Raw genomic sequence first — 24,596 nt, forward strand, 5'->3', positions numbered from 1 at the left:
TATTTTATGTTTACCCATTTCAAGACTGGTACGGATATGTAAGCAACGCAAAAAGACTAATATGCCTAATAGATTTAGCCAGTCTATCTATCTATCTATCTATCTATCTATCAATAGAACATGATAAATAGATAGACAGGCGAACGGACAAACAGACAGACAGATAGATAAATAGATGGATTGCGATAAAAAATAAAGTAGGGAGGTATTTCGATATGTGTCACGTGTGGATAATTTTCGTAATAGAGTCATTGGAATGCATGTAAGGAGAGGTAAACGATCAGTCATATTCCAATTTTTAACACCGTCCTTATTTTATTTTCAATCTGCAGACGTATGTTGTGCTTAGATTTTATTTGAGAGGATTCATTTATTCAAATTATTTATAGGAATGACAAAGTGTTCATATGACTGTTTGGACATAACACTCTTTTGGGATTAGTGTTAATTCATTCAAAGACGCTTTGAACAATGTCATTGTAATACATCAAGAATGTTGGCACTTCAGCACATTCAATGTTATTTGTACATCAAAACATTCAAGACCTGGAATTAATTTGGAACACTCCATTCTTTTGGACTTGTGATAGAACTTCTAGGATTATTTGGATATAATTTAAAATACTGTAATTTCGATTGAAATTTTAATTTTATAACTTAGAATTAAAGTATTTGTTAAGTTTTGCAAAGCTTGAAAAGTTTGCTAATTTATGTTGCTTAGTTTAAAACCATATGATCGGAACAATAGTTATGAATGTACTGAGAGAGAGAGAGAGAGAGAGAGAGAGAGAGAGAGAGAGAGAGAATGTAGGTAGGGTAGATTCGTAGATAATTTGATATGCCGATAATGAAGAAAAAGAAATGTTTCTGCTTATTAATATCCTGGATGATTCGTCGTCTTTTAATTCTCCTCTGCAACGTACATATACCATGAGAATCTTAATTAGGTTGCTAATTTGGTGATTATACATTTCTTTAATGTGTGTGGCAGGGGAGAGTGAATGATTAGGACTGTATTGTATGTTGTATGGTGTCTTGTAGACATCCCCAATTCCCCCCCCCCCATAAAATAAGAAAACATAAAGAAGTAGATACATTCTGCTGTACTTATTTTAGTTTAATATAATTTTTTTCTTTCCTTAATACGTGTTGTTTCATATATATATATATATATATATATATATATATATATATATATATATATATATATATATATATATATATATATATATATATATATATATATATATATATATATATATATATATATATATATCACAACATAATTTCGAGGTTAATTGGTATTTTCAGTGACAGCAAAAATTACAAATCTTTCTAAAACAAAAACTAACCAGCTTCAACAAATGTATTATACTGTGTACCTATCTAGCCATACACGTGTTATGTCTTTGATTCTTAGCACTACTGAATTATGGTTCCCTATTCGTATATACAATGTATAGGGTCACATCGGACAGTACACTAAATGATAAACTGCAGGTATTACAGTCAGCCGTCTAAATGGCTGAACATCAATTGGTGGCTATCTTAATAACTGGCCTTAAGTCTCGTGGTTAGTGTATATCTCTTTGTAAAGAAAGACACAGTATCAGTTCTGGTAGTATATTATATTCTCGTTTGCCTTTGAAAAAGCCAGACTACATTGGTACACAGTCAAACATCGAATGAAAAATGAGACGGGTTCCTTTAACAGGTAAACATTTTTTTTACCATCAGGGATGGAGCACTTATCATCCTACAATTCTGGTGTATACCAGCAGGGAGCGGACGGTATCTTTAAAACCTCAAAAGCGTCAAGACTTGCTTGGATCCAGTGGGCTTGACTGTATTGTTTACATGTAATATTAACAAACTGGACAGGTTCCTTGAACTCAAAGGTTTCCACATAGTTGCCTTTCGTCTGTGTTTGGTCAAAGAAACAGAAACATATACCACACGTTTGAATTTGAAATTTCTTTCCCTTTCTTCCCTTACTCGATAAAGCTGAACGTGCATCACTTCAATTACACGTGGTAACATTTACAAATTAGTTATTTTGCTCAGTACGTCGTTGGTAGAAAACAGATATATTGATATTCAGACTTATAAATAGAAAGTCCTCATTTCTATTTGCAAATCAAGCGTAGTCTTGACATAGTTATTTTATCCATGGGCGTCTGCATATAAGGGCAAATGGGGAGGGGGGCACTTGACCCACCCCACCCCAGATTTCACCTCTTAATATGTTTTGGCCGACATCCGAAAAACATAATAACTGACCAGTACATGTTTGTCACGCAACACCACCCGAAAACAACTCAGCGGGCGCTCCTGATTTTGTCGCTGAGTATATTCATTTGTCTGTTTACAGAACCTTGGGAATAATGGCGTACTATTCCAAACAAATGAACCATTGGTCAATAACAATATCATGTTTTTAAATAATTTTTGATTTACTGTGTTTGAATCTGTGTGTCTCTCTCTCTTTTCGGACAATACATTGATCTCAAGGCTGCATGGGCCACGAGATCATTTGTTACGCTATAATTCATTTGTAAATTCAAATGACCGTCATTAATGTTGAATGAGATGGATTACGGGTAATGGTAAATTATTCGGGTGCAGACCATTCTGTAACTGGGATGTTCGTACCCAGTATTTCTACACATATGTTTGTATTTTCGGGTAACGTTAATTGCATTTAGTAGTAAATAATTGCGAACGTTTGTGATAGGTTTATTATTGTCAAAGGTACAAAAGAATTCAAATTTAATTATTTGTTTTTAAAGAACAACACACAATAAAATCAGAAATATATATCATGAGTCTAAAACAAATCTTTAAAAAACAGTTTGTATGCATAATTATTGCAGCGCATAAAATCAAAAGAAGTTTATAAATAGTGCTTAATACGTACGACTTTAAAAGAACAGTTTAATGTATAGGCTGTTAGGAAGGAAAAAGGTATTTACAAATAAATCCATCCGATTGAAATTATAAAATACCGTACATGGAGAAAATGAACAAAGGAAATTAACTTTTTATCAAATTAATGAATCAGTCATTAGAATAATATTTAAGTGACATATTTTGTAGAATATGTTCTAGTAAAAACATTACCAAAAAATGTGTGAAATTAACTTCCAAAAATATCCTTTGAAATTGCCGAATAAAAATCCCGGTTACGAATCAACCTTGTTACGAAACGACTGACATTATTCTATTAGATCAACACAGTGCCAAGCGGTGGATACATTTAGACCCACAATCGCTTAAAAATAATTAGTCAAAATTCAATTTATCGGGGATGGGGATGGGGTGGAGGGAGGTGAACATTAGGTTTTACATCATCGACTCAACATACACTTTATGAACAAATGCACAAATAAAAAACTATATCTCGAATGTGAGTAAGAAATATCAGCAATATTTAGATTAATCGTCGTTGAAATAAAGATTTAGTAAAAGTATTTTTAAAAAATTAAGTTATTATAATTTAGAAAAAGGTAGCATTCAATGCACTTATATCTAAATCAACCAATCGATCATGGTTCTTGAATTCTCGTGCAAAACATTGAGGAAATGGAGTCAAATACAGACAGATTAACATCGATCACGATGTACCATCATTATAGGAAGTGGAGAAACATGTCTAATTTTCTTTTTTATTTCTCCTCCCCATAATTTAGTTTTAAACGATGTTATGTCCTTCTTCTGTAAATGTAATTTATAGGTAACGCTTATATGTATAACCAAGGACTGACTCTATCTTTGTCTCTCACGCGCCCCCGCCCCCCCCCCCCCCCCCGAAAAAAAATAAACATCATAGAAACAATTACCCAACATAAACCTATATAAAAGACAACTGTGATGGAATTTATATTATTCACATCGAAAATAAATATATTTGCAATGGATATCGACCTTCTTTTGTAGCCAAATTAGTTAAATTTGCATTTAAAATTCAATTTTCTAATAAAAGAAAATATTTTTCTGATCAGGAAATACACATTTAACTGCAACCAATATGCAGTTTTGTTATCGAAGAAAACTATTTCTTTTGTGGTGAAATTATGTTAGTTTTATAAAGACTCAAAGAAAAATAATATTTCAGGACGTATTGTAAATTGGTACCGAAATTAGTTCATTCTTATTAGAAAAAATTCAATTTGGAATCCAGTCTAAATATAATTCGTGAATGAAGCTATATTTCCGATTCTAATAACTACGCTTGTATGCCGTGCAGATTTTGAAAGAGGTATGTTGCTGCTTATCGTGAATTATAATAACTAACCAAACCCCTGAAAAATGGCATTTTTTATTTTTGAAAAGATTTACCATATAAGTACTGTTTGAAGCGAAGTATATTCATTTGTCCATCAATGGTACCTTGGAAACAATTATATAATATTCCAAATTAATAAACGTTTTTCTATGACTTGCAATTTCACTATTTTAAATTCTTTTTTTCCAATATATATATATATATATATATATATATATATATATATATATATATATATATATATATATATATATATATATATATATATATATATATATATATATATATATATATATATATATATATATATATATATATATATATATATATATATATATATATATATGCATGTGTGTGTATGTATGTATGTATGTTTGGATGTATGTATGCATGTGTACGTGCGTGTGCGTTCGTGCGTGCGTGTGTGTATGTTTGTGTGTAATAATATTGGTAGAGTAGGCAAACATTCGCTTACTTTAAAATTACTCAATTATTTTCTGAACCTTTAATGCTCCAAAAGTATCACGGTTGAACCTTTGACGATTAAGCCTTAACTGTGTCATATTTTGCTGGATTTTCAGCAGTTTATGTTTCTATTAATATCTGCGGTGAGTGCAAATAAAGTTCTCTTGGAATAATCCATTACATTTGAAACTACAGTATTCCAATTTTCCAGTTTATTTTCAATAAGATTTACACTCGGAATTGTTTTTTAGATGTTCCTGAGTTGTATGCATACTTTTTAATAACGGTTTCATTTAATATTTAAAAGCAGATTAGGACAGTGCCATATATTTAAAAAAATGAGTATTTAAATTCAAAATGTTAATTAAAATTTAGTGGATCATTTGACAATGATCTTGCAGAAAAGAATTTTTGTCAAGACTTTGAACATACGAACAAACACCTCCTTGTTCTTATAGTAATCATGAAATTGTAACATTCTACTATTCCACCCATGAGTAATGTAAATGTATTGTCCACACTGGCAATGTTCAAAAAAAAGTGTTTGAGTTCATTTTTTATGAAAAGAAAATCTCGACACTGGCATATAAAGCGATAGTAAACATTTTTATTTCAATGAAAAGCAATGGACCATTTTATTTTAAAGAATAAATTATACGTGGATATTTTTATTTTACGGAAACCGAAGGTACATAAATGATTGTTATAATTTTAAACAACTAAATGGACATTCATTCTTGAGAAGGAAATTCTTACGATTTTACCCAACGCCTTGTTTTGGCATGAACAAAACAGACTGCCAAAAAGTACACAGGATTATAATCACAAGTACCAAGGACTACAACATTGTTCTGTGACCATGAAATGAAGACTTAAAGATGTTAAAATACATAATACAAATAATACAGAAAGAGTAACCATAAGGAGAAAAAAATGAACAGTGAATTCTACTCAGGAGATACGCGAAATAAAATGGCGCCTGTTCTTAAGGAAAGAACTAGAGAAATTCTTCAAGACATAAAGGAAAGAAACAAGCGAAGGATCGTTCCTTTAATGCTCATACAGAGAAGTTACATAATAACTGGATATGTCAAAAATATCAAGAGAAAGGATACCAGGAATAACAGCAGTGATTATAGCACTAAAGGTTCTAAATCCAGAATACATACAACAAATTTACTCCCTCAACAGAATCAGATACAAAGGCTACATATCAAGACCCATAGGAACCCAACCGATATTACCGTGTGATGAAATAATCATTGCAGGAGAGACAGTCGTAGTAAAGGAGCCGACACCCATCTTAAGTAAAATAAAAATAAACAAATGGAGAGCTACACCTATCTGACATCACGTACCATTGCAAGCAACGGTAGAAATGTTCGAGAAACAATTCAACATAAAGGTGATAACATCAAGATTACAAACTATTCCATTACCCACAACATACAATGGAAAAAAGAATATTGGAAATAGAAAAGAGCAAAGTTAATGACGTGAAAAGAGCCTTCTATCTACACGGATGTTTGACTAAATCATGGTATAAGGGATGTATCTATCATCGAAAACGTAGCTGATGTAGAGAGACAGGGCACAATCCACAAACATGCCCTAAAAGCCAAGACACCCCCGCAAAGACTAGAGAAGGATTTATAGAACAAAAAGCGATGGAGACGAAACAACATCAAAAACAGAAAACGGGTAAAAAGCAGCAAGAAGAAGAAAAACAAAACCCAAAACAGAAACAAAGAGAACAACAAAAATTACAAATACTAGGACAAACCCAAAACAACAACAAGTGAAACATAATAACAACAACAACAAAAATAAAGAATCAAAACAGCAACAAAGAATGGAAGAAAATACAAAGTAAGAACCTAATTAGAAATAATAAAAAATGCAAGAGAATAAACAACAGGAAGAACAAAATCAGAACAACAACAACATGGATAAAAACAACATAATCATCACATATGAACTTGACAGCTACAGAACAACAAGAAAAGAATTTGAAAGGGACAAAATTAGATGGGGAGCTAAAAGAAGACAAAATAGAGAATAGGAAGAGAGAATATGGAAACTTATGTACTAATATATGATGAATGTTTGGAATTTTTAAAAAAAACACAGACAAGCTAACTGGAAAAAATAAAAATAACAATTAAACATTTTGTAAAAAGTACAAAAACAAAGACAAAATTCAACACAAACACAAACAAAACAAAACATACTATAGCATACCCAGTGACATTAATGTTATTGGGTCCCTAAATGATCTGAAGAGATCACCCAGGGAGATTACCCCACCAAACAAAAAGAATAAGAAACTGGACATTAATGAGGTGGCAAACATTTTTATTTCAATAAAACATGGTACATATATAATTTTATTTTAAAGAATAAATTATACGTAGATAATTTTAAGGAAACCAATGGTACGTAAATAATTTTTATAACTTAAAATAACTACATGGTCTTGAGATAGACCAATGAATAATAACTCAGCTTCAAATATCTTCCATTGTAAAACCTTTTCCGACTGTTAAAAATATTACATTCCATTGTAAAATCTTGTACTGTCATGAAACTGGCTTCAGTACACTAGTGTATACTATCATAATACTGGGTTCAATACACTTTATACTATCATGACGCCAGCTGCAGTACACTATAAACTATCATGGCACAAGCAGCAATACTCTATATTATCATACAATTGGCAGCAATACACTCTATACTGCCATGAAAATGGCTGCAATATACTCTATATTATCATACGATTGGCAGCAATACACTCTATATTGTCATGAAACTGGCTTCTGTACTCAAACTCTAAACTATCATAAAACTGGTTGCAATACACTCTATATTCTCATACAATTGGCAGCAATACACTCTATATTGTCATGAAACTGGCTTCTGTACTCACAATCAAAACTATCATAAAACTGGTTGCAATACACTCTGTATTATCATACACTTTGCTGCAATACACTGTACTTTCATAAAACTGGCTGCAATACACTCTATACTATCATAAAACTAACTTCAACAAGCTTTATAATGTCATAAAACTGGCTGCAATACATTCTGAACTATCATAAAACTGGCTGCAATACATTCTGTACTATCATAACAATGGCTGCAATACACTCTATAATGTCATGAAACTGGCTTCTGTACTCAGCCTCTAAACTATCATAAAACTGGTTGCAATACACTCTATATTCTCATACAATTGGCAGCAATACGCTCTATATTGTCATGAAACTGGCTTCTGTACTCAAACTCTAAACTATCATAAAACTGGTTGCAATACACTCTATATTCTCATACAATTGGCAGCAATACACTCTATATTGTCACGAAACTGGCTTCTGTACTCAAAATCAAAACTATCATAAAACTGATTGCAATACACTCTATATTCTCATACAATTGGCAGCAATACACTCTATATTGTCATGAAACTGGCTTCTGTACTCACAATCAAAACTATCATAAAACTGGTTGCAATACACTCTGTATTATCATACAATTGGCAGCAATACACTCTATATTGTCATGAAACTGGCTTCTGTACTCAAACTCTAAACTATCATAAAACTGGTTGCAATACACTCTATATTCTCATACAATTGGCAGCAATACGCTCTATATTGTCATGAAACTGGCTTCTGTACTCAAACTCTAAACTATCATAAAACTGGTTGCAATACACTCTATATTCTCATACAATTGGCAGCAATACGCTCTATATTGTCATGAAACTGGCTTCTGTACTCAAAATCAAAACTATCATAAAACTGATTGCAATACACTCTGTATTATCATACAATTGGCAGCAATACACTCTATATTGTCATGAAACTGGCTTCTGTACTCACAATCAAAACTATCATAAAACTGGTTGCAATACACTGTATTATCATACACTTTACTGCAATACACTGTACTTTCATAAAACTGGCTGCAATACACTCTATACTATCATAAAACTAACTTCAACAAACTTTATAATGTCATAAAACTGGCTGCAATACATTCTGAACTATCATAAAACTGGCTGCAATACATTCTGTACTATCATAACAATGGCTGCAATACACTCTATAATGTCATAAAACTGACTGCAATACACTACATACTATCATATAACTAACTGCAATACACTGTATAATGCCATAAAACTGGCTGCAATACACTCTGTACTTTCATAAACCTGGTTCCAATTCACTCTATAATGTCATACAACTGGCTGCAATTCACTCTGTACTATCATAAAGCTAACTGCAATACACCCTCTACTGTCATAAAACTGGCTGCAATACACTCTAAATATTATGAACTATTTTCAAAACAGTCGAGTTGTATTGAAACGTCTATATCTAATTTGTACAGTCTGAGTCATCAATACAAATATGAAACCAGTATTCATATTATCTGAATATTATTCATGAATAAATGAACATACTATACTTATAAATTTCATCTGTGTAGTTACTCTCCACATTCACAGGATTTCCACCGAGTAAAATTTATACTGTGTATTGATGTGTCAAACTTACTGACAAAGTATTGTCTTTCAATTCACAATAATACATAATTATTATGCATACAAAATTGTTTTAATTAATATCAATCTTAATAAATTCAGTGGACACAAATTTAGTAAATACAAGACTAAAAAATCAAAATGAGGAAGGTAGACTGGAATTAAAACCATTATTGTCAATCAGATGAGACGGACGTAATATAGGAAAGGGAGTTAATTCAGCTAGTATTTGAGTACAACAATATAATCAACATTTCGCGGTCATGGAATAATTTAGTTAAGCCGCGTATGCATTCTAAGACATGAAGTAGCAATGTTAATTTGAAAATGATTCCCAAGCCAATATCGTTTGCCTTTTTTCATACATTACGCACACAAATCTTAGCAAAGTACATACTGTTCTTTCAGTTTAACTTCCCTTAATTATGAGTGAAATATTTTTTTCTGCAGCTGTTTATAAATATATTTTTAATATTAAACAATTTTGATTTGACGAATTCTGTAAACGTTATGAAAGGGTTCATTACTTAGCTATGGTAATTGATTACCACGTTTTTCTTGATCCTCGAAACTCTTGGTCTTTGGAATTGATTAGGTCCGTGCCCAATTTAAGCAGGAGAAACTTGACTGGAATTCATGGTACATTATATTATTCTTTCCATTATTTCTCTTTATGAACATTATATACACCATTATAGAGTCATGGTTGCAAGGATCAAAAAGTTGAACTAACTGTTGGCAGATAAGCCTTGCGATTATATAAATTTGTTATGTAATTCGATGAAGGAAATTAAAATATATATAAAAGCTATGCTAATTTCAATGAATTTCCTTTCTAATTTACATCACATTGTTATCGCCCATAACAGCTGTAAATGATGCCATACCGGTTCTAGAGTGTCCCCTACTGTCGTCTTCAAACAAATCACCGGGAAACTTTGCCAATTTCTGAGGACGAAGGCAAAGACGACAATGATAACAATGTGGGAAAAAACATGCCTCTGTTAAACAAGGAAAATGTAAAAGAAGACAACGACGATTAAGAAGAAGTAAATAGTGATAATATTGCTGTTGTTTTTGCCGCTGACAGATCATAATATTGATAAGGAATGCAAGAAATAAAACTGTTGATATTATCGGTACAGTTTTGTTTATACGAAATTAAGTTGAAGAAAGGAAATGTAAAGGTGCAAGTCACAGTGATAATAATGTACATAATGTACATGTATGACACGTCAGCTAAACGCCTTAACTCTTGCAAGCAAAATTTTTCCATCTTTTTCAAGAGGGACGCAGTGTTACAAAAAGTCATAAATTTTACTTTTAGAGTGTTTCTATCTTTATTTTATGACACGAGTAAATCATGCGTCGAGTACTTTCTAAGCAAACAGTATTCCGAACAAGTGGACTTAAAGAAGAAGGTTTAGGTATTTGGATTCATAAGATGTTTCAACAAAACACACTACAGGTTTCGTCTTGCAAAATTAACATTGATGTCGTCACATTTTCAGGTGTTAATAAAGAACCCTGGAATGTCCGAGTCCAAAAATGGGTAGCAAGAACGAAAAGGAACGAATATCCAAGGTAATTAGGAAGGTGATGTTTAATTTTCAGAAAGGAGAAACTGTCTTGATTTAAAAGGTATTAGTTTGTTTCAAATTTTCTGATTTATTTTGTTTCATTTCGTTTTGTTTTATTTGTTTATAATTCTTTTTATTTGTTTCAAAAATCATGTCTCTTTAACTGTTATAACTAAGACAGCTTTTTAAAAATCATAATCCATCAACAAAAGAATAATCTGAGTTTCACACGAGACAACGATATCGGTATCTAAATAAAATGTATATTTGTTTGCAGTTTTGGACGGTATAAAAGTATGATCAAGGCTATATTAGTTAGATAATAACATTCAAGAGAATAAAGTGTTAATTTGATGTTGATACATTACAATGCATTACAAAAGCGTCAGACTTACATATTACATTTAATAATGCTAAAAGGAGCAGCAACAGCTTTGAAACCTCATTGATTAAAATAGCACAGTATGAGGAAAGCATACATTAAGTATTTGATGTAGGTAAATAACGAATGTAAATCTACCATACACCTTGTAAATCTAGTAAACTTTACAGGATCCATTTACAATGATACAGATCCAGACTGTTTGAACAACAACATTCGATTAGAATAAATACATGGTGATTCGGTACTTGAAATAACTGCTGCAAAATTCTTACGTTTTTAATGTGAGCGAATAAAACATTGCAAAATGTTCGTAAAGTGCATGTTTGAAAAGTTCGTCCAGTTCGCTGTTGAAAACAAACAAAAACGCACATTTGTCAGGTACAATCTATTCTCTGAATGCTTGTGCATTGTTTTACATGACATAACATTTATGTATGTATTGCAATAAACATATGGTATATGTTTGTATTTACGTTTACGTATATAGCTTTGTTAGTTTTTAGTAAGTATTTGTTGATTATGGGGATTCGGTGCTGGGAATACATTTTTCAAACCAAGCAATCTGCGAATTTCCAGGATCAGACGTCATAATGTACAGTCTTGAAGATCCTTTATCATGAATAATTATAAGGATAGTCTAATGTATAAGTATTTAGTAATTTGAGATAGGAATAATACATTGTTTTAGGTTTTTGGATTGTATTTCGAGCTGCATTGCGAAATGTGCCAATCTTCCGCTTGGAAAAACTTACTGATGAGTACATAAGATGCATAATTTTTTTTAAAAAAGCAGCCATACCAATTTGAAATATTAGACTTTCGTGATGTGTAATTATTCGGTGATTACAGAAAAAATTGTACTATTTGCAAGTTCAGGAACCTTGCAGTTGCCATCCATTGTTGTCTTGAGGTCGTAGGAAGTAGGTAAACAATGGACCTCGAGCTGCACTCATGTAAGTGTTTCATTCGTTCGGTACTTAGACCCCTTGCTTGGTACTGTATGTATGTGTGTGTGTGTGTGTGTGTGTGTGTGTATAGAGTCAATGTTGAGGTTTGAACCTAGACAAGGAAATCCCAGTCAAGGGGTTATATTATTTGTCTCTAAACGACGCTTGCCCGAGTACGGAGACATATAATAGTTTATCCCGCTACTGGGATTTCCTTTTCTCGGTCCAAACCCCAACGTAGATTATTTTTCTCACCCAATACGTTCCTTTAAATTAAAAAGAATTCTTCATTACTGTTCTATTCCAATGTTTACATGCGGCGCATGAATATAAATATGTTAATGAGGGATGTGGTGTGACCGTTACGTCCGAAGTGCACAGTTTATACGTGTGAGCAAAGAAAAATAACAACATAAACATCGCATAGTAATGAGGCATGATCATATTTAATATATGGATGTTATATGAAACTGACAATAAATAATTAATATTTATTACAAGAAACTGTTTTATTTTCATTAGTTCCAAATTTGAAAAGTTATATGGTAAATAATAAAACGATATTGGCTACTGTAGTTATACTTAGTACAAGCTGTAACGAAGAGTAACATCTTGCTTTATTATTCATGGGCAATTAGAGATCTGTATCACTATCGTATATAACTATTCTTTTCTTTGGAGGAGGTGAAACTGTTTGTGACATAATTGTGTTGTCCTTAATATTGATTGTAAAATTACCACCGTATATAATAGACCCTCCAAAAACCGACTCTAGTGGATAACTATGTCCTAAACTTTCAAGGTCACAGATTCTTTGAACATTTATTTTTCTGTCCTGGAAATATGGCAAGTGAATCAGTGAAATTTGCTTATGGATTAATATGCTGACTGATAAATGATTCCTTCTGGCTGGTAAGTACATTTTTTGTCATTAAATATTGTAGGTATATTTTTGATTCAGCCGGAGCACAATGGAGATTCTTAACAAAATTAGAATAAAGCATGTTTTATGTAACACTTTTCTGGCTGTTACTAGGTTTTCCGTAGTTGTTAAAAGAGTTGGGATGATATGAAGTGTATAGGTCTATAGTCTATGTGCATGGATCAGTATTTTCTGTCATAGTTCATTTCACACAGCATTGGGAATTTTATCCTATCTGTAGTACAGTCATTTTTCAGGTCAGCGTCATTAAATGTAGCTAACAGTAGATAATTTGCTTCACATGAAGTATTTAAAACTAGTTAGGTAAATTTAGCTACATTAATGACACTGACCTGAAAATGTACTGAGCTAGGCCTGTATATAGGATAAAATTGACCATGCTATGTGGAACGAACTAGCATAATACCAAAAAGCTCGACATTGTATGCGTTTGTGTCTTTGTCTCTCTCTCTCTCTCGAAATGTTTTTGCATGGTGTGTTCTCAAAGATGGATTTACCTTAAGTTACTATGTTTTTGTTATGTATTTGTTGCCTTTGTTGTTGTTGTTTGATTTTAGTACAACTACGTCAGGCACAGCAGAAGACAACAAGGGTTTCTTTTTTTTTTAAAGTAGTTCTGAGCGCGTGGACACCTTGACGGAGACAACTGGTCTGAGATGACTAGACTGAGATTTGAAAAGTCAGATATGAAAAAAAAGCTAGATTTCTCTGTCGCATGGCTGAGAAGTATGTATGTATGTTGTTGATGTTGTTGTTGTTCTATGTATGTATGTATGTATGTATGTATGTATGCATGTATGTATGTATGTATGTAGTAAGTATGTATATATGTATGCATGAATGTATGTATGTATGTACGTACGTACGTACATACGTAGGTAGGTAGATATGTATGTATGTATGTATATATGTATGTATGTATGTATGTATGTATGTATGTATGTATGTATGTATGTATGTATGTATGTATGTATGTATGTATGTATGTACGTATGTATGTATGTATGTATGTATGTATGTATGTATGTATGCTTTTGTGTGTATGTATGTATCAATATATTCAGTCATATGGGGATGCAATGTACATCAGGCTATTAATAAAGTCCCATATGTGCAGTTCATAGTGATGAGGTACAATTGCAACATAAATGAGTCACGAAGCTGCGATTCATTTGTCAGCAATGTAAGCTCTGTATCTGGTGCATAACTTCACTTTAGTTGAATTACTGACATAATAAATAAAATATAAACAGCTTCTATGATTGTCAATATAACGGTATAGGACTCACGGTACTAATTCAGTTCCCATAGTAAACCTATGCAACCACCATGATATTAGAAATTCAATAACTTAAAATTTTTGAGTGTTCATGATCAAACCTATATTTATCATGAAACCTGGATGTCAGCTTCTGCGTAGAGGAAACTATATGAGCCTCGGCATTTTCTGGACCCGCATGTGTTTGAAACGTGTGCTTTCAATTCCACACCAAAGAGTCAGGTTCTAATTTTATTAATGAGTGTTCCAAACTTAAGACTGTTAAAGGACTGAAATTCCATCAATAAAACAATGTTTCTATTTTTGTTTCACTTACAACTAGGATAAGCTCTCAAAAGATTCTTTTTCCTACAACATAACGTACATTATTAACCAATCCTGGTCAGCCTAACCCATATATACTCTATTTTAGGTTCACCATTTCTAGGCTGGTTCCCATTTTTCCATACCATTAGTACCGTGTGTGCTATAGCGCCAAATGTAAATATATTAGGTTATATTTAAACAGCTTACACAAGTATAGTCAGTCTGACACACCTTGTCTGACCACAAAATTGATAATGCCTAAAAAATACATGACAAATCTAAATATATTTAAACTTTCTTGGATTGAATATCTAGTCTGAACTTTGCATGCATTACAATTGTTATACTTAATGGTTCAGTTAACTAATGGTGTGTTTTATCTAATATTTTATTTGCATGAAAGATAAAGATGTTCTTCCTGCGGCGCGTTTGTGCAATTGCTAGGGCCAGTACTAAAATCACTATCACGTCGTGGCAATTAACATCGGGTGGTATCCAATCACTTCATCTAATTGTCCCGTTAAATCTATTGAGGAAATTTAATTCTATAGTGAGTGCCAGGACACCAAAAGGACTATAGAGATCTTGTTAATTTAAAGTGTTAAATTTCATAAGTACTTCGCATGAAATCAGTGTTATATCGTTTGGGACGTAACGTTCATAATCAACGAATAGCGGAAATTAATTTAGTTATAAATTGCAAAGTGTAAGGATAACCTTTGCATGGATTTTATGTTGTGTAACCATTATAATGATACAAATTGTATTCTTTGGTCGTCACGTACAGCAGAGAGCGCAGCTGTGAGCTCTTTGGTAAAGTGTATCATTTCTACAATGATCCAGTAGAACCACATTCTGTTGCGGTTTATTTTTCCGGCCTCTGTGATTTACTGCACAGAGTGCTTCAGCAGCAATACAAATTTAAGAAGAAACACAAACAAAACGAAATCAATGAAAATTAAGTGTCCTTGTATAAATTCATGATTTTAAATAAATGTTCAGTGTTGAAGGAATAAATTCCACGTAACTCAGCAACACTTTATCTGCACCGGCGAGTAATGCACGTGTGACCCTGTTGAAAACATGTTCATGATATGACGTGATGGTGTGGTCGTTTTTCCACTTGTATTCATTTGATTCAATTTTCAGAAATACTTGGTCAGGACATGCAATTTATTTCAGCCAAAACACATGCATTAGATTTTCTAAGGGTTTCGGATTTGACTATTTCATTTTATTGAAGAAAGTTTTATTCCTGTCACCGATAATCCTGAGAAATGTACTTCAAACATACACTTGCAGGGGTAGTAAACCTATCTGGAAGAAAACCCTATTAAATATCTTCTCTTGAATTCGGCCTAGATTGCGAGGCCGTTGTCTTCGGCTGATTGCTTATAACTTTTCTGCTCGCAGAGTTGTTAATCAGCAAAGTCATCAGCTTAGCAGTGACGTCATTCACAAAACTGCAAGTTTGGAAATTCACCCATCAAATGCGGGAATTGGTTGGAAGTATCACATTGACGCCGTGCATGATGGGTAAAACTCACAAAAGTTTTGTTATTTGCTCAAAAACGGCAGATGATAGTTATTTGCATTTCAACGACCACCTGAACCGGGTCAAAAATCCAGCTGATCTGATAAAATCTGTCTTGTCCTACAATATAAGACACATGAAGAGTATGGTACATTTTTATAACATACTTCATAACGATTTCTCATACCTTGCTAAAGAAAATTGTCTCGGTTTTCTAGTTTTAAGGTTATTTTCTAGTGTTTATCAGTTTCCCCATATGAGCCCCAGCGCGGCTATTATAGCCAAACAAAACGTCATTTTATCGCGTTCTTTCCGAGTTTTAAGTGTAATGTACAATTCGTGCCTACTGAAGGAAAATACCGGTCGTTGTATTAAAATTTAAGTGAATTACAGGTGTGGAAGAAAGGTCTCAAGGAGTTTAAACAGGATAGGTGTACATATAAATCTAGAATGTGAGGGAATTTTACATATGCATTTTCCACTAGACTCAAAGTTCAAAGCAATAATGATGATAGAGTTGTGAAACTTGTCTGTGGCTAAACCAGGCTTCATTAATCATCTCGAACATTCTTAGTCAAATTGAGGTTTTTCATATCTTTGTTATCGCGTGGTTTGTAATTTTCCGTTTTTCTCCTAACTTGAAACAGGTACCAAAGGATTACAATACAGTCACAATATCCTGCGCCTGCAATATTATGAAAATAGTCTTGCTTATTTCGGAAGAAAAATGTAGGATGACCTCAAAGTTAAAGAATTCCTTGACTTGTATTTCAAGAAGTGAAGGACGGGTGTGCAATTTTAAAATGAAAGTCATTTGTCAACTCTTGTATTATTTGTCAGGCCCACAAAAATCACAGTATTATCAGAAATGCCATAAGCAAGGTAATCTAAAATAAATAAAACAATCCACACAAAAAACAAACAGTAGGCAGAACAATTTGCGGTGCCAAATAGGTACAAATGGGTCAAAATATAATTTTACACAAATTTGAATAAGATCTTGAAACACACGTTACATCTGCTGTTTACAGTGCTTTATCTAAGTGGAGTAACACAAATCTCTCTCTCTCTCTCTCTCTCTTCGAAATTGTTCGCCCATATTGTGACCAAAGTTGAATTTTCCATGACACACTCACCTATAGAATTTCGGGAAAGAAAAGATGATATCCTAAAGATATTCTTACAAATTCCAAAGGTTCAATCGGTTGTTAATGTCAGCACTGGCGTTGGTTTTTAGACTAATCTATTCATACACATTCAGATACATGCTAATTTCAAACCATGTGATTTTCACGCCGTACTACGCTCATGATCGAAAGATCGAGCTCTGTTCGAGTTACCTCCAACAGAATGGAGAGAGAGAGAGAGAGAGAGAGAGAGAGAGATCTGATTTGTAACTTTATAAAGGAAGAAAACATTTATTGTAAAAAGATACTTTTTTTCCGCAATTGCCACCTTTGACCACGTGAGGTTTGGTATCAGACTCCAAGTATTATCATAGCGAGTAAATCCACCTCAGTCATAATCGATCAGCTAGCTATGCATTTCGACCAAAATACACGGGGCTTGCATGTTTAGCGCTGTGAAAAGATTCGGTCACATGATCCTCTCGATACCGGACAGTTCGAGTTTTGCTTCTTCCAGGAGGATTGTGGGGAAAACTGGATATATGGCATTGAGATCATTTCCGCCTAGTAGCTTTGAGCTTTCATGATTTAAACGTCAAACAAACTGATGTTGGAGTTGTTTATTCTGTCAACTTCAAATGTCCCCAATCCCGTCCCGCTCTCTCTTTTCGACCTCAGCAAAGAATGAAACAATGGTAGCTGCTAATGTTGGGCGCCTTCACAGAGCACGCCCTCGGTGACCAGGAACTGGTCTTCGCAAATCTGACAGCGTTTTACTTCGGGTTTAACAAAGCAAAATGTACCCTGCCTATGCCCTCAATATACTTTGAATAATATCTACTGCAATATTATTATTATTATTATTATTATTAACAGACGAATTTACATGCTCAGATCAAATTCAACGAAGACCGCCATGCTATTTTTTTTCTTTCTTTTCATTTTGGTTATCTGGTCGTGTGACTATTTCTGACGCTTGACTGTATTCGTAAAAGAGAGATTGGTGACCACGTTCAAGCATTTTGAGGAAGTTGTCTGTTACATGTAATATTGTTTAGTTGCAATTATGATCGTCTCACGACGTAAAATGTTATGTACACGTCCTTTGCCTTCACAAAAGAAATGTTGTTTTAACGGTGGATAAAAATATTTATATTTTCAATGAACGTCGAGAATGTATTTTAAGCTATTAATTTGCATTAGATAAAATTTCTTTATGCATGTTGTGCTTCTCTCTTTTTAGTTTTGAATTTTACATTTTTTTTTGAAGCATTAACATGGATTAAATCATGAGACAAACTGAAAACTGAAAATGAAACTAAGATGGTTTTAACTTGACCAGTGTGTAAATGACGTGTTACAATAAGATAGTGTTGCAGTGGTGCATTGCTAAATAAAGAAGCAAGAGGACACAATAAAGAAGTTCATGAATGCATGTTACTCAGATGCGGGTGGTGGTGGGAATATGGTAATCGCAACAAAAGTAAGAGAACATCTTTTCCACGCGTCCCAACAGTACTACACCCCTGTTCATTTGTGTTATTGTATTTCGCCTTACTATAAGTATGGATACAGTTCTGAGTTCACATAACGAATCGGTAATAATTAATTTGCCTTAGTAAAAAGCTATAACTTCTGGAGTAGGTTGCACAGTTTTAACCGCCTTTTAATTGTTGTCTTTTGTTATTAGCACACTCTGAATTCCTCTTAATTATTTACTGTATAGTTTAACATCTTTGTCATGTTCGATTTGTGTTTTAAACAATCTTTAAACATTCTTTACTGCAGTAGCAAATCGGTAGGTCACTTAATTGGCGATAGACTAGATTTGTCGTGTGTCGTCACAACGATATGCACAACAGTACCTTCGTTGCCCGAACTATGGACTCCATATTTGAAAATAATTAGCTATATCCTTCAAAAAGAGAAGCAGACGAGTGAACATTTTCTATAAATTTTCGTTCTCGTAGGATGAGCATTCAATGCTCAATGCACATATGACAATTAGAGTTCGTTTTCCTTCAAGAAAAGGTGGCACTCCAGTTTCGTATTTTACATAGGGTTAGATTATTAAAGAAAAAAAGATGAACAGGTTTCCCTCGCTAGTTGTACTGGCTATTTAAAAATACATTGCACGATGTATTAAAACATTTTAATTCCCTTTATTTTAGTAAATGATTCATGAGTGAATTTTGGTGTTATAGAGTATATCAGAGATCGGCCGACACTGTTAATTACTAAGAATAGCATGCCTGTTTGTAGCTCGCAGACTCAGCTGCAGAATGTAGGACAAATAAACCGGCTTTTGTACTACAGCATAAATGGCGGAACACACTGAAGAGATTGCATCTATTACTAAAAAGCGAACACATCGCGGTGCTTCAAGACATCGGTGCTTTGGGCTTTGTAACAGCGATAGTAGATATTCAGATCGTGAACATGACGTGTGTATTTTGGTATCCATTTCAAAAACCGAAATAAAATATCGAGAAGTGAGGGCGTTAGGTGCGTGCCTGTGGAAGGGGAACTTTTACTACTGATAAAATCACAAGATGGACAATTATCTGCAGTAAACATTTCGTAGGTTGGAATAGACCGACGACGGAACATCACGACCCTATCCCAGCAACACTTGCACCAAAATCAGGTTCGTCATTTACATCTATTTAGAAACTAGAACATTTTCGATTAACATCGGGGGCGGGATGTTTTTAATCAATAGATGTGCTAGTAATGCAAAGCCTTTCATTCAGTTCCGTAATACAATGGCGGATCCAAGAATGAAACAGAGGGGTCTAGATAAATAAATAAATAAAAAAGTACACAAGAGCTCAAACTTTAAAGAGTATATATATATATATATATATATATATATATATATATATATATATATATATATATATATATATATATATATATATATATATAAAGAGAGACAGACAGACAGACAGACAGACAGAGACAGAGAGACAGACAGACAGACAGAGAGTCCTGCCTCCTTACTCAGTTGTATACTTCAGAATTATATACAGGACTGCTCAGTGCAAGGTGGAAGGGGTACTTAGGGTCCTGCCATCAACTCAGATATCAGAAGAAAAGAATATTTTAACAATAAATTTTCAAATACTATCCTTGCAGGTGTCTAAATAATGGTAGATTACAACAGGCTTAATATACAAAACTGTACACATATGTTTATATACAAAAAATGAACTACTAGTGGAACCCATGGGGTATAATTTATGTATTGCCAAAATTTGCAGTTTATATATTACATAGTAAGACAATGTTAATGTTCAAATGGCAGCTTATTTAATATGTAGGAACCTTTATTCATATATTTATTTTCAAAGGTAAAAATAGAAACACGAGTAAACAAACTTATAAATCTCACACATTCAAAATGTATCTGTGGTATGTAACATATTTACTTATGTCTTCTGAATTGTTTTGTAGATACCAGAAGAGGCCATTATGTATAGAACAACCCATATTTGTGATGCTGGGACCCAAACTACCTAATATGGCAGTGATGTGGTTGCCAATAAAAATATAAAGAAAACAATGATACCAAAACGGTGGAAACTTCCTTAAAAAAGACAAAAGTTGCATCACCAATAGATTTTATTTTGATATTCTATCTAAAAGTAAAATGATTCATGCATATTTCAAGATGGCATGTTATTTACTAAATGATAAACGTTTCTACATTGTCACCAGTTTTAAAAAAAAACTTCTTGTGTGTACAAGTGTATTATCACTAGAAGAATATACAACTTTATTATTTTGAAATGATACATGTAGATTAACTCTTCAAAATGTTCTAAAAACATGAATTAAAACTGTCTTCAATATAGACTTAATCAAAGCAGAGAATCATGTCAATTACTTCATTATATTTATATCTTTTTTCTGTCATATATATATATATATATATATATATATATATATATATATATATATATATATATATATATATATATATATATATATATATATTTGTACACTATTTATATAAATTTTCCATTGTTGAAAGCTGTGAGAAAAAAGCAGCAATAAAAATGCAGTTCTGGAACATTGTTTTGTATTTCCTTACACGTTATATTATCAGCAGGTGTCCTTGTTTGTCCTACATTTTCACTTTTGTGTATCACGTGATACGCATAATACATTTACGCGACGTATCGCCGATCTCTGCATATTCAGCTTGAATTTACTACAGATGTGCATCTCTCAAAAAAACGGCTATCTTCGATTAGTCATTTTCACTTACTGGACTTCAGCGGTAGCTTGTAACAAAAAGAGCCGATTATTTTTGTTGTACTTTTGATACATTTTGTAATTGATTTGTTGCATTTTCAGAAGCTGTTATTTTGTCTGGCAAAATTTGTTTTCTCTACTTTAATAACTGCTAAAGATGGTGTACTTGATATTCTTTAAAGCAGATTTTTCGAGCATGTGGAGGCAACTATTTGGTTCACGGTGTGTTTAGATTTTGTACAGTTTCCACAAATACATTATCCAAAGAAATATCAGCCACATTACATGAAAATGACATCAAGATATGCTTGCATTATCTCCACTGTGCATGTTGCAAATGCAAACAACACCGTACACATGTCACTCTGCAAGAAGTTCATATTATCTGTACAGCACACCCACCATGTATGTAAATTTTGGCCAGACCCAACAATCTCCACCTGAGCATTTAAATGATCTAAAATTTGCACTCTGTGTATCAAAAACGTGATTCAAAAAAATAACTATACTGTTCATGGAAAAATAAATCGATTGTTCAGGAACATAGGCTGATTGCAATGTTTATTTGAAAACACGTAACAATTCTGATACTCACTTGTGAAAAACTAGCATGCTAACATTTTACCCCAATATTTTCCAAAATAAATTTTGAGATCTTTTATTGTATAACATTTGCAAATTTTAAAGACAAATGAACTATTAAATCCAAGCACACGGAATATTTTCACTTATGTAGACAGGCCATTTGACTATTTGCTAATGTGTAAGACAACCCACTCCTAAAATAATTTATTTACTTCATTTTAGACACTGCGTCATTTTTTAATAATAGTGATGCGAAGTTCAGTAAACTATTACCTCCATGAAGCGACTGCGTCTCCGCTGAAATCATTTGGCCATATTCAAGGGCGAATATTACACCATTTGAGGTCGCACTATTTACAATGATTATAGTTTGCTATATTAATTACTAATAATTTGATCAGAAATTAATAGATACAAAAATACCTGCTTCCAACCACCAACAGTTATAGTGTAGCTAAGCATGTTGTTAGAAATATTTAGATAAACGTGAGAGAAAAAAAATGGCTTCACGTCCGATGAATACATGTTAATCACTATCGACACACTGAAATGTGTCTTGCACGTCTGATTCTATGTAGATTTTCAATAATAAATTAGGAAATAGTGAACGAAGCATTAAAAAGTAAGTAACAAACGAAAAAAGAAAAGATACAAAGAGAACCAGTTTTGAAACAACCTGAATTGACTACATTTCGTATCCCATTCAAACTTGCAGTATTGATATTATGCTTTGCATTCATAAAGCGTATCCTTTAGAGATATGGTACTGAACGTTTGTCTTATCTTTTTACTTATTTCAGAAGTTTTATTTAAACATCTACTCTTGAAATAAAGAAAACAACGACATCGTCAAAATTTTGTTTTAAACGTCAGTCATTTCAACTGTTACTATATATATGTTCATGAACCACGTTCACCAGGCAAATCATTTTCTCATAAAATGTCCGAATCAAGCAACTCAAGATATATATGCATTTTTCCTATTCGTGGATTTTATTTGTTCTCTTTAAACAGTGAGCATATGTTGCAGGAGCATATTTACCCAGGAGAAATTGTGGGGTTTGACATTTTATAGCCCATTTCAGTTCTGGGGCAAAGTCAACGATGTTATTTACATTTGAAGTTTCAGGCTACCCTTTGGCTGTCAAACGGACTGCGTCGTTAATGTTTCGTTGACGTAGCATTTCATGTTCAACGTATTCAGCAAAGTTAGCACAACACCATAATGTAGCTAGTTTATGGCCTATGTCTCCAGACAAAGAGATGTGAAGAGATTTTTATGAGTTTTGTGTAAGAGAATAGCTTGCCTCGAGACCTGTTTAATTGGCTTCGTCATGGTCACGTGATCTGAGGCGGCGATGTTCAGAAGAAAATAAAGGTTCCATCAGAGAGGATAGGATAATGAATTCAGTGGGTTGGCGTTGAATTGTGATAAATTTCTTTCTTTAAAATCGAATTCGTTACAGGGTTCGCTTAGTGTTTGTTTTTCACCAGTTACGTGGAGATGTATTTCATTCGGGGAGTCTTTGGATTTTACCCTATGGTTTATGGGTTACGAATGAAATCAAGGTCACGTCACATCCTGGTAAGTGCTTTGTTTCTAAACAAACTGTTGTGATCGAGAGCTTGATGAAGAAAACAAAATAATGTGCAAACATGATATGAACGTTTCAATAATTCCCTTCCCACAAGTGCCATTGGCATATATTCGTCCACGTTTGCATAGACCCCCCCCCCCGTCCAATCTTTGGAACTTACTTTAATGGAACAAATTCCCACATTGCATTTAATCTTATTAAGTTTATTACAAATTTAGGATACTTGCCACGAAAAGGGCATTTTGTCTTCGAAATGGATGTTTTACTTATTTCTTGTCAATAGACTGTCACTGCTGGAAAAATGTTGATATATATCAATCATTGTCTATTTTGAATTTTGTATCTGTACTCTAAAACGAAAAAAACTATTCTTCCAAAGAATAATCAATAGTTTATCAGGATTTTAATTATATACAATCTGATGATGCCCTCAAAATAGTCGAGTCTTATAAGAAATATTCATAGGAATATATTTCTCGAAACAAATCGCCACTGGTGGGACAGAATAGTTGGCAATAAAATCTGGTAAGTTACTGGTGGGACATAATAGTTGACAGTAAACACTGATAACTCTTGGTGGGACAGAATAGTTTACAGCAAACACTGATAACTTCAAGTGGGACAGTATATTTGGAAGTAAACACTGATAACTTCAAGTAGGACAGTATCGCTGACAGTAAACACTGATAACTCTTGGTGGGACAGTATAGTTGACAACAAACACTGATAGCTCGTATTGGACAGTAT

At 33.1% G+C, this 24,596-nt stretch overlaps 1 long non-coding RNA gene across 2 annotated transcripts in view; it reads right to left on the bottom strand.

Annotated features, from left to right (window-relative positions):
- The window catches only part of LOC149791914 (uncharacterized), a 42,894-nt gene that overhangs the window by 5,796 nt on the left and 12,502 nt on the right, over positions 1-24,596 (bottom strand). The window lies entirely within an intron of this gene.

Source organism: Sinohyriopsis cumingii, chromosome 9 (assembly GCF_028554795.1).
Source record: "Sinohyriopsis cumingii isolate HCF-2022 chromosome 9, ASM2855479v2, whole genome shotgun sequence".
In the NCBI taxonomy this organism is placed as follows: domain Eukaryota; kingdom Metazoa; phylum Mollusca; class Bivalvia; order Unionida; family Unionidae; genus Sinohyriopsis; species Sinohyriopsis cumingii.